Below are 11,895 nucleotides of genomic sequence, written 5' to 3' on the forward strand. Positions count from 1 at the left end.
GGCACCAATCACAGGCAGGCACGGGGGCGGGGCGGAGCGGGGCAGAGGCCGGGGCCTGCGGGCGCATCCCAGCCGCCTCCGGGCTCCCAGCTCGGCGCCCCAGGCCACGCCCCCAGGTGGAGCTGCCAGTCACCGGCGGGGCGGTTCTCGTCCGAGGGGCCCCGGGGCTGGCTGCGCGCGTGGCCGTTGGAGTGGTCTTGCGGTGTCGTTGTCTCCGGAGGGCCGGCGCGACGTCTGCCAGTGTCTCTTCCCCAGGTGCACAGACTTCAGACCGTGACCTGGCGACTCTGGCCCTGACCCAGAGTCGTCGATTTGGTGGCCCCGCGGCACTTTAGGTCCGGGCCTCAGCGCGCGCCCGGCCTCCCTCGGCTGCCACTGGGCGGCGTCAGGTCGGACCCCATCCTGCGATGCACACGGTCAGCAGTGGTCACCGCTGTTCATTGCCCATCCTGCAGGCCACCTCGGGCGGGACCGTGGGCATGCTTTGAGCCCATGACAGCACCAGTGCCGGAGCTGGGCGTGTCAGCAGTGCAAGCTTTATTTTACCTGAATGTTTATGGCTTGCAGTGCAAAGACTTCCCCCAAAGTAAGGCGTAATAGCAGGGCAGGCGTAGTTACTGACCCCTCGCTCCGTTATTGATCGTGCCCCCCCCACCCGCACTCCTGCCTTGTCCAGTGCTTCCTAGAAGATGAACGTGCCCGCTCCTCTGACTCCACCCGGGCGAAGTGGAGACTCATTCAGGGGTCAAGATAAATGGGCAGAAACAGGTGCCCCCAGACCCTTATCAAAGGGGACTCTGGAGCCCTGTGAATGCAATGCGACCTGCCACCAGTCATCCAGGGTGGCAGTGGACAATCTGAGGTCTTAGGATAATAATGAGAAAGAGGTCCTTGGTCTCTCCAGGAGAAGGGAAAACCTTAATAACAGAATTATCCTTTAAAAAATTTTTTATTAATTTGAGAGAGAGAGAGAACAAGTAGGGGGAGCAGCAGAGGGAGAGGGAGAAGCAGGCTCCCCGCTGAGCAGGGAGCCAGACATGGGGCTCTATCCCAGGACCCTGGAATCATGACCTGAGCAGAAGGCAGACACTTAACCCACTGAGCCACCCAGGTGCCCCAACAGAACTATCCTTTACTCAAACCAAATTCACTCTGTTGACTCCAGTGGAAAGTTCAGGCTTGCGTTGTGAAGCCTCAAGAATAAAATGTCAGCTTCAAGAATAAAACGAAGAGGCCAACCCCATTGGGACCAGTGTGGTCACCAGCCAGAGTGGCTTGAGGAGAGGGCACATAGGTTGAGGGGAGCCCTGGAGAAGAGACACAGCGAGTGGGGGTAGCCATGTTGGCGGTTTTTAAAGAAGCAACATGACTGTGTGTGAAGGTAACTATGGCAAAAATGTGGAAGACCACTGTCTGAGCCTGGAGGGAGCAGGACCTACTAGGAAGCTAATGTACTCAGGTAGGGCAGTCGAGGTGGGCCTACACTACATTAGAACAAAGGGAACAGAAAGAACAGGGCCAAGTGCAAGAGGCAAATATAAGGTTTTGCAGAAAAATCAAAGAGGCAGAAGCCAGAGAGAGGAACCCTGTTTTCACGAGTATTTGTGGAAAGGGGAGTAGATCGTGTTTTCTAATCAGCTGGAAAACTGTAGACTAGATATCATTTCTCCTGCACCCATCACCTTGCCTAGCAAGTACTAACTCAGCAGTTTTTAGACAAAAACCTCAAAAACTTATGTTGGCATATATTTTCTTATTAATCACATAAAGGTCTATCTAAATTACTCCAGATCCCCCTTCAGTCTCCTAAGGGCAAATTAAACTTCTTTTCAAGATAACTAGAAAATGGAGCATCACTTGGACCCAACCCTGAACTCAAAGGTGTTTAGGCCAAAAAGGAAAATAAAAATATTCAGGTTCCTGCCATCCTCACACATGCCCTAGCTCTGCATTCTTGTCTAAGACATACATTCCTTTTAAGCCCCAAAGGAAATGTATTATGCCATTTTTCTATGTAAATTAATACAACTTAATTAGGTGTTTCAAATGAAGCATGGTTTTTTCCTTTTTTTTTTTTTTTGTTTTTTCACAAAGCTTTCAATAACACTGTGGTTTTAAAATGTTGTTGTTGTTTTAAAGATTTATTTGTTTATTTTAGAGAGAGCATGAGTGGGAAGGGCAGAGGTAGAGGGAGAGAGATTCTCAAGCCGACTCCATGCCGAGCACAGAGCTCAACTTGGGACTCAATCACTGAGATCATGATCTGAGCGGAAATCAAGAGTCAGATGCTTAACTGACTGAGCCACCCAGGTGCTCCTAAATACTGTTCAGGATGGCCATATATAGTATGCTTTACTCTTAGTAAGATAATTTTCTTTTTAATAAGAGAAAATAAAAACAGGTAGCTAGCTCAGTGGGTGCCTGGATGGCACAGTGGGTTAAGCATCCGACTCCTGGTTTCTGCTTGGGTCATGATCTTGCCATCAAGGGATCAAGCCCCCAGTCAGACTCCATGCTCAACAAGGAGTCTGCTTTGGGTTCCCTCTCCCTCCTCCTCTGCTTCTCCCCCTGCTCATGTGTGCTCTCTCTCTCTCTCTCTCTCTCTCGTAAATAAATAAATAAATATAAAATCTTTAAGGAAAAAACAGCTCGGCAAATAGGAAAAGTAAATTTAAAAGCTTTTTTTTTTTTGTCAAGACAAAATAAGGAAAGTTAAAGTGAAATTGAATATGTCTAAGCTATGTTTTATTATTATTATTATTTTATTTATTTGTTTTTTAAGTAGGCTTCATGCCCAGCATGGAGCCCAATGCTGTGCTTGAACTCATGACCCTGAGATCAAGACCTGAATTGCGATCAAGGGACACACTTAACTGACCGAGCCACCTAGGCACCCCTCAATTATATATATATTTTTAAGATTTATTTGAGAGAGAGAGCGTGCAGGGGGAGGGGTAGAGGGAGGAGGAGGAAGTAGACTCCCTGCTGAGCATGAAGCCTGACTTGGGGCTCTATTCCACAACTCTGAGACCATGACCGAGCAGAAATCAAGAGTCGGATGCTCAACTGGCTCAGTCACCCAGGAGCCTCTAAACTATCTTTTAAAACACAGATAGTGACTTCTGTCTCTGAGAGTATCTGGTCACTAGATATTATGAAAAACCGCTGGACTACCGAATATTTCACAATGCTGGGTGAAATATCACAAGCATAATTTCAAATGATCAGTTCTGTTCCCATGTCCAGATCCGTGCTCTTGTCCATGATTGCTGTGTCATGATGGACTTGAAACTCATGTGTTTCTGGGCCCTTATCTGTGGGAATTCCCAAGCCCTAGGGTCAGTGTGCATTCCTCCTGAATTGATTTGGTGTTTGTGTCCACCAGGCTCTTTTCAGTGCTGCCTATCTTGGTCTAGTGTGATCATTTTTTTCTTTTTTTCTTTTTTAAAGATTTTATTTATTTATTTGAGAGAGAGAGAGTGAGAGAGAGCATGAGAGGGGAGAGGGTCAGAGGGAGAAGCAGACTCCCCGCTGAGCAGGGAGCCCGATGCGGGACTCGATCCTGGGACTCCAGGATCACGACCTGAGCTGAAGGCAGTTGCTTAACCAACTGAGCCACCCAGGCGCCCTTTTTTTTTTTTTTTTAAGATTTTATTTATTTATTTGAGAGAGAGAGAGTGAGAGAGTAGTGTGATCATTTTTTTCATCGTTTGGAATGTGCTGGACCACAGGAAGTGTGTGTTCCCAGGGACTAAAACACAAGCAAGAAACCACAAGAAGTCACATTGCTCTGGGAGCATTTGCTGATCTCAGTAAGTTTAAGTCTTGGTTTAACTGATGTCAAGAGGACTTTGGAGCCATGAGCCCTGGGAGTGGGCTGGGAAGCACAGGAGGAAGCCCTTGTAGAGCTGCCCCTCAGTGGCAGGGTGAACATGGGCAAAGCCACCTGCTTGCAAAAAAGGTAACAGGAAATGTGTATCTCAGCCTGGGCACTGGGTGGGGAAAAAAATGTCTCAAGGCCTACCCTCTCTTGAATTTGGGGTTAACATACACACATACTTCCCATGGCATAGGACATTCCAATCTATTTATATTAAAATTGAAAACTGTTTAGCAAAAGGCAGTAGAGAAAGTAAGAAGACAAGACACAAACTGGGAAATCATTTAACTCATAATGAATCGGTATCCAGAACATAAAGTTTCCTACTCACTAACAAGGATGAGCCACCCAGAATAGGTTAGTGACTACCTCTGGAGGGGGTGGAGGGACGGGTGAGGTCCATATGGAAGGGAGCCTTGGGACTTGTCTTCTTTTAGTAATGTTTGTTTGTTTCTTACGGTGTGCTATGGGCACAGGAATGTTTGCTCTTGTGTATTTTTGATATGTATGAAATACTTCATAATGCATTTTAATGAGTAAAAAAGCCACGAGTGATTTATTTGGTGCCCCAAAGTTATATGGTAGTTTTAGATGCCCACTTTTTGATGGAAAAGATACAGATTCCAATACTACTAGAAATTCTATCTTCCCGTATACTGAAACGATGAAAAGGTTTGTCCGGCAAGATCCTGTGTATATGAACCTACATATATAACCCAGCTCTATGCCTTCATGTTTCTCCTGCCTCATCAAGTGGGCCATTACTGGAGCCTAGCCTACATTCTTTCTTTTTTTTTTTATTCTTATGTTAATCCCCATACATTACATCATTAGTTTTAGATGTAGTGTTCCATGATTCATTGTTTGTGCATAACACCCAGTGCTCCATGCAGAACGTGCCCTCCTCAATACCCACCACCAGGCTAACCCTTCCTCCCACCCCCCTCCCCTCTAGAACCCTCAGTTTGTTTTTCAGAGTCCATCGTCTCTCATGGTTCGTCTACCCCTCCGATTTCCCCCACTTCATTCTTCCCTTCCTGCTACCTTCTTCTTCTTCTTCTTCTTTTTTCTTAACATATATTGCATTATTTGTTTCAGAGGTACAGATCTGAGATTCAACAGTCTTGCACAATTCACAGTGCTTACCAGAGCACATACCCTCCCCAGTGTCTATCACCCAGTCAGCCCATCCCTCCCACCCCACCCCCCACTCCAGCAACCCTCAGTTTGTTTCCTGCGATTAAGAATTCCTCATATCAGTGAGATCATATGATACATGTCTTTCTCTGTTTGACTTATTTCGCTCAGCATAATACCCTCCAGTTCCATCCACGTCGTTGCAAATGGCAAGATCTCAATCCTTTTGATGGCTGCATAATATTCCATTGTATATATATACCACATCTTCTTTATCTATTCATCTGTCGATGGACATCTTGCCTAGCCTACATTCTAATGGCCAAACATCACTACCAAGTAAGGGTGAAGAGCTGAGTGCTGGCATGGAGTAAGAACTTAGTTGTTAGAATAGCACTGTCCTCAAAATACAAATGTATGTTGTATTAGTTTGTTAGAGCTACAATAACAAAGGACCACAGCCTGGCTGGCTGAAGACAACAGAAAGGTGTTGTCTCACCGTTCTGGAGGATACAGTCCTAAATGAGGGTGGCAGCGGGAAAAGCATCCCCTGAGACCCTGGGTAGAATCCTCCCCTGCCTCTCCCGAGCTTCTGGGGGTGGCCACCAATCCCTGGCATTCCCTGCTTTGTGGCTGCATTGCTCCAATCTCTGCCTGTCCTCATATGGTTTTTCTTTGTGTGTCTTTCTTCTGTGCATGTCTGTCTCTGTGTCTCAATTTCCCCTTTTTATAAAGACACAAGTCATACTGGATTAGGGCCTGCTCTGATGACATCATTTGAACTTGAAATCCTCTATAAAGACTATCTCCAAATAAGGTCACATTTCAAGTACCAGGGGTTAGGATTTCAACTTGTCTTTTTGGGGGAAAATGTAACTCCACCTATAACATGTCAAAACCACATCAGACGGGAAAATACAAGTGACTTTATTTTTTATTTTTTTTTAAGATTTTATTTATTTATTGGAGAGAAAGAGAGAGAGAGAAACAGCATGAGAGGGGAGAGGGTCTGAGGGAGAAGCAGGCTCCCCACTGAGCTGGGAGCCCGATGTGGGACTTGATCCCAGGACTCCGGGATCATGACCTGAGCTGAAGGCAGTCGCTTAACCAACTGAGCCACCCAGGCGCCCATGACTTTATTTTTTTAAGGAAATTCTTTTTTTTCCAGCTCTATTGAAATATAATTGATATATATAATGTTGTGTAAGTTTAAGGTATACAGTGAAATGACTTGGTATATATCAAGTACATATTCAATATATATTGAATATATTCATATATACATGGATATCAAGTATATATTTATATATATCAATATGAATATCTATATATCTATATCTATTTAGGAATGTCCTGGACAGTCTCTTGTTGCCTTCCTTTGTGGAGTGATGATTTTCCACAGTGGTAAGCTCTGATTCCCTTGTTTCTCCTTTGTGAATCTACTGTAGGTTTTTGCTTTGTGGTTACCATGAGGCTTAAATAAACCACCTTATAGATACAACAGTAAGTTTTACACTGATTACAACTTGACTGCATACAAAATCTCTACCTTTCCACATCCTCCCCTGGATGTTTTTGCTGTTACGGTTTACATCTTCATGTTCTCTATATTCATACACAAATGATCGTAGCTGCAGGTATTTTGGATTCTATTGTCCTTTAACCTTTACACAGAGTTAAGTGGTTAGCACATCACATTAGAGTATTAGCAGGATCCAGAATCCGACTTTGCCCCCGCACCCTTACCATGTGTTGTATGTTTTTCTGTGTATCCACATTACTGGTTAGCGTCCTTCCATTTCAGCTGGAAAAACTCCTTTCTGTGTTTCTTGCAGAGCAGGTCCAGTGGGGATGAACTCCCTCAGCTTTTGTCTTTTGGGATATCTTTATCTCCCCTTCATTTCTGAAGGGCAGCTTTGCCAGGTGGAGGATTCTAGGTTGGCAGGGTCTTCCTTTGACTATACCGTACTGCCCTGTCCTGGCCTGTAAGGCTCCTGCGGAGAAATCTGCTGATTGCTTGATGGGGGTAGCTTGTAACTTACAAGCCTCTTTTCTCTTGCTGCACTTAAGATTCCCTCTTTGTCCTTGATTTTTGGCAGTTTTATTATAATGTGTCTTGGAAAGGATCTCTTCAAGTTGAGTTTGGTGACCCATGAGCTTCAGGACCTTGAGTGTCCAAATCTCTCCCCTGATTTGGGAAGTTCTCGGCCATTATTTCTTTTATTTCATTCATTCATTCATTCATTCATTCATTCATTCATTCATTTAAAGATTTTATTCATTTGACAGAGAGAGACACAGCGAGAGAGGGAACACAAGCAGGGGGAATGGGAGAGGGAGAAGCAGGCTTCCCGCCGAGCAGGGAGCCCGATGCGGGGCTCGATCCCAGGACCCCGGGATCATGACCCGAGCCGAAGGCAGACGCTTAACGACTGAGCCACCCAGGCGCCCCACCATTATTTCTTTTAAATAAGCTTTCTGCCGCTTTCTCCCGCTCTCCTTCTCTGGACCTCCAATAAATCACAGACTGTTTCTTTTGTTGGTCCCACAGGTCAACCGGGATTTCTTCACTCTCTCATCCTCTCTCCTTTGTCCTCCTTTGACTGGATGACGTCCAAGTTCCTGTCCACTTCACGGATTTTCTTCTGCTACATCCATTCTGCTGTGGGTGCTCTCCATTGCACTTTTCACTTCATTCACTGTATTCTTCAGCTCCAGGATTTTTTGTTTGGTTCTTGTTTATGATTTCCATCTTTGCTAGGCTTTTCATTTTGTTCATATTTTGTTTTCCTGATTTTGTTGAATTGTCTTTTTTGTTTGCTTGTTTTCTTGTAGCTCATTCCTGAAAACAGCTATTTTGAATTATCAGGTAAATCACAGGTCTCCAAGTCTTTGGGGGTGGTTGCTAGAAGGTTCTTATGATCCTTTGGTGGCATCATGTTTCTTTGATTTTGCATGTTCCTTGAAGTCTGGCGCTGCTGTGTTCACATCTCAAGTTGCCATCCCCTCCTCTGGACTCTACTAACTGCCTTTGGGAGAGAAATACCTTCCCTCAGCCCTGCTAGGGATTCTGGGGCGATCCCAGACCTCGGGTGGATGTGCCTTCTTATTTCTTGCTCCCTCTTGTGGCTGATTCTTAAGCTTGTATGCCTTCTCTCCACCCCACAATTAACTAGGTTGAGTGCTGACAGCCTCCCCTTTGTTTCCCCAAGGTGGTGCTCAAGCTGTGGTCTCTCCCTGGCCTGCAGATTTGGGCCCATTATTTGTGCGTGCTCACTAGCTGTTTGCCGAAACTCACTTTTACTGCCATTGGGAGTGCACACAGGGAGCTGGTCACAGTGTGGGAGTGTGTGGGGGTGAGGTGCATGGAGCCCTGGGGGTGCCAGTGGGCCAGTTGGGGGATCTGTGAGCAAGGTGTCCCTAGTGGCTCATGGGCAGGCTTTTTGATGGGAGTGTTGGGGCCCCTTTTTTGCCCCTGAGAGTTCTATTTGCTGCTCTCCTAGCTCTTCCTGCCCCCAGTACTCATGACCAATACTCTGGAAGAGGCTAGAGACACAGGTGTCTTTGGCAGCATCTCACATGGCTGGGGAAGTCAGGTGCTCACTCACATGCTCTCGCTTTCCCCTGTGAGAGAAATCCTGGGCTAAGGAGCTCTCTCTTGATGCTAAGCTGTAAGGCCCTGGGGGAGGGATGATACGGGTAAAGTCACACTGTTCCTCTTACCCTCTCCAATGCACCCAAACTCATATATTTTGTTGTTGTTGTTCTAACGATGTGCTGGAATTTGTCTGCTGGAAACCTGGGCTTCCACAAAAGCTCTTTCCTTTGGGGGGGGGGATTGTCTAAGATGGTGTTTTCCAGGGGCTCCCAGAGCATGGCCAAGAGGGGGTGGAGCCACTTCATAGGCCATGGCAAGCTTCACAGGTGGGACCAAAGTCTGTGTGCCTATTACCGGACACGTGGGTGGGTGAGACTGCCTGGGTTCCTTCGTGTGTGGGGCTGGGTCCCACAGTTCCCAGAAAGGCACTCTGTCTGTGGATGGATGCTGAACTGCTGTTGAGTGGGGGGACATGGCGAGGGGTATCTTATTCAGCCACAATGCTGACATCTTCACAAAGTGTTTAAGGGAACTGTATGAACAAAGTACCACCTTCAGGGGACTGGACAGTTTAAAGTGAAAAAAGGCCTCTGGGCTCCCAATTTGCTAAGGGCAGTAAGAGTTTAAGAGTTGCTCAAAGGGCACATTTTTCAGAGTGAGCAAGAGGTGTTGGAAAAGGAGGGATCTCCAGGAGCGCAGAGGTAAGAGTCGCGCTGGGGTACAGCCTGGGGAATGTTCCCAGCAGGCAGAACTCAGCCTCATCGGGGAGCACTCCCTTGTCCTATGGTCCTGTGAACATTATCCCTATGGATTTAGGAATTGCTCTGCACCAGTGATTGCTCTGTGCACCCATTCTTCCTTTTTTCTTTTCTTCTAAAGATCTATTTATTTTTTTTAGAGAGAGCGCGCGTGCGTGCACAGGCTGGAGGGGCAGAGGGAGAGGGAGAAAGAATCCCAAGCAGACTCCATGCTGAGTGTGGAGTCCAACGCGGGGCTCGATCCTACCACCCTGAGATCACAACCTGAGCCGAAACCAAGAGTCGGATGCCTAACCGACTGTGCCACCCAGGGACCCCCCATTCTTTTCCTTTTCAAATGGAAGTATTCACTGTGGTGGTCCTTTCCCCTTTGACCAGTGTATGCTGTGTGGGGGGCAGATAATTGATATTTTTAGTTTATCCATCTGTGGATCAAGAGGAACTGCACCTGAGGAGCCACATTCAACCTAGTATAGATCATGAGACCCTGCACTTTGAGCCTGGTACTGGGATTGGGTGAGACTTCTGGGGATCTTGGGAGGAAGTGAGGTTTTTTTTGGGTGGAGAAATGTGAATAATTGGGGCCAAAGGATGGATTGTAGTAGATTTGACCACAAAAATGGCCTCAATTCTCCACCCCTCCCTTTACCCAGGACCTCGGTAATGCAACTTTGATGCTCCTTTCACCAAGAGGGGGTTTATTTCCCCCGCCTTTGGATCTTGTTGCCCTTGTGTCTTGCGTTGGCCAATAGGATGTGTCAGAAGAAACAGTACACTGGTTCCACACCTGGACCTCACAAGGCCTGTGGGTTTTTTCCTGACTGTGCCTACCATGTAGGTAAGCCCCAGTACCCTCCTGGAGGATGACATGGAGTGGAGACAAGTTGTCCCAGGCCATCCTAGACTGGCTAGTTCTCTTCCAACCAGGTGGCAGGCCACAGACACATGAGCAAAGACAGCCAACTAAGACCAGCCCAAATGGCCAACCCGCAGAATTGTGAGCTAAGTAAATTATTACTGTTTTAGGCTACACAATTTGTTGTTATATAGTACTTGTTATGTATTTACTATGTATTTTATGACAACAGAAAATGGATACAGTTACTAAAACAGTTACTAACTACAGCTACTATCAACACAGCTGACTCCTTTGAGAAAATCACCAAGGGAAATGGGACAAAACCTAAGGGCTCTCCAATTTTATCCAAGCTGTAAACGATGAATATGCCCTCATCGTTTTGTAAATTTCAGAGGTAAAAACTTGGTTACAACTTTAGTAGCTACATTAACAAATTAAAAAAAACCCCAAATTATACGAACTGAAATTTGAGTTGTGGGTTTGGGGTAATATACTAAGAACATTAGATAGTAAAATATCAACACATCATATTAATGCTGAAATAGTTTACACATATATGTAAGAGTAATGACGGGTAAAGAGGCCTCAGACAACACGTTCATGGACCTGCGTTAACATCTGATAGCCCACACAAGATGAACTGAAGTAGCACCAGAGGAGCCACAAAAGGGAAAATTGTGAAAATAAAAATAAGCTTAACACCATTTCAACTCAGACTGGATTAAAATTACAAAGAAAAGGCTTGGGTTATCCTGGACTTTGCTGAGAAAAAGATCTTTAGGCAAATAAATCTTGTTGGCACAAGTACTGTAAGAATTCAGAGCGTGAGGCACATGGTTCATCACCTCAAAAAGATCAGAATGACTAGGCTGTGTTTACGTCTGATGATCAAGCACAGTTCTGTAAGTTTTCATTTATGCATGCTCCGCATCTTGTGATATAATGCATGAATTCCCTTAAATCTCTGTTATTCAGTCTCCACGGTTTTTCAAAAATTGTACTTACTTCTCTAGGTTGTAACTTATAACACGAAGGCAAACTTCAAGGTCAGTTCAAATAGGTGTATTATAGTTAATTTTATCTGTTAGAATGTGTGTCATGGAGTATTTTCTAAGATGTAAATGACGACTGTAAAGGAAGTTGAATTTGTTCATGAGCCTAGTGATGACTGGCCCCTGCCTAGGATCTCTATGGTCCTAGTATTACTATCCTGCCCAGGAGAGAAACGGTAACCTCACTGGCATGCCTGAAAAACACCCCAGACCACGCATATGGACTTCCACTGTGCCAGCTAGATTAGTCTAATAGAGATGTTCACAGATTCATTTTCAGAAACCTTGGGAAGTCTCCTGCTTCCACTGTGGTTACTGCCCAGCAGCAACCCCTCCGTGGATACAGCAGCTGCCTTTGATTTTGGGTATAAATTCATCCTTGAGTCATACAGGAGGTGGGGTCAGGGCCAGCATTCTCCAAGTTTCCTACGCCTTCACTCTTCTGTAACAGTAGCTGCTCCTTTAAGACAGTTACTCGTTCCATTCATGTACTTAGCAAATATTGATTGAGCACTGACTTCTTGCCAGGTATTGTGCTGCAAGTTGGGATGACCATAACCTGCAAAATTAGGCATTTGTAGTCTTGGAGAGACATTAAACAAATAAACGTG

This window comes from Neomonachus schauinslandi, chromosome 1, assembly GCF_002201575.2.
Source record: "Neomonachus schauinslandi chromosome 1, ASM220157v2, whole genome shotgun sequence".
NCBI classification, from domain to species: domain Eukaryota; kingdom Metazoa; phylum Chordata; class Mammalia; order Carnivora; family Phocidae; genus Neomonachus; species Neomonachus schauinslandi.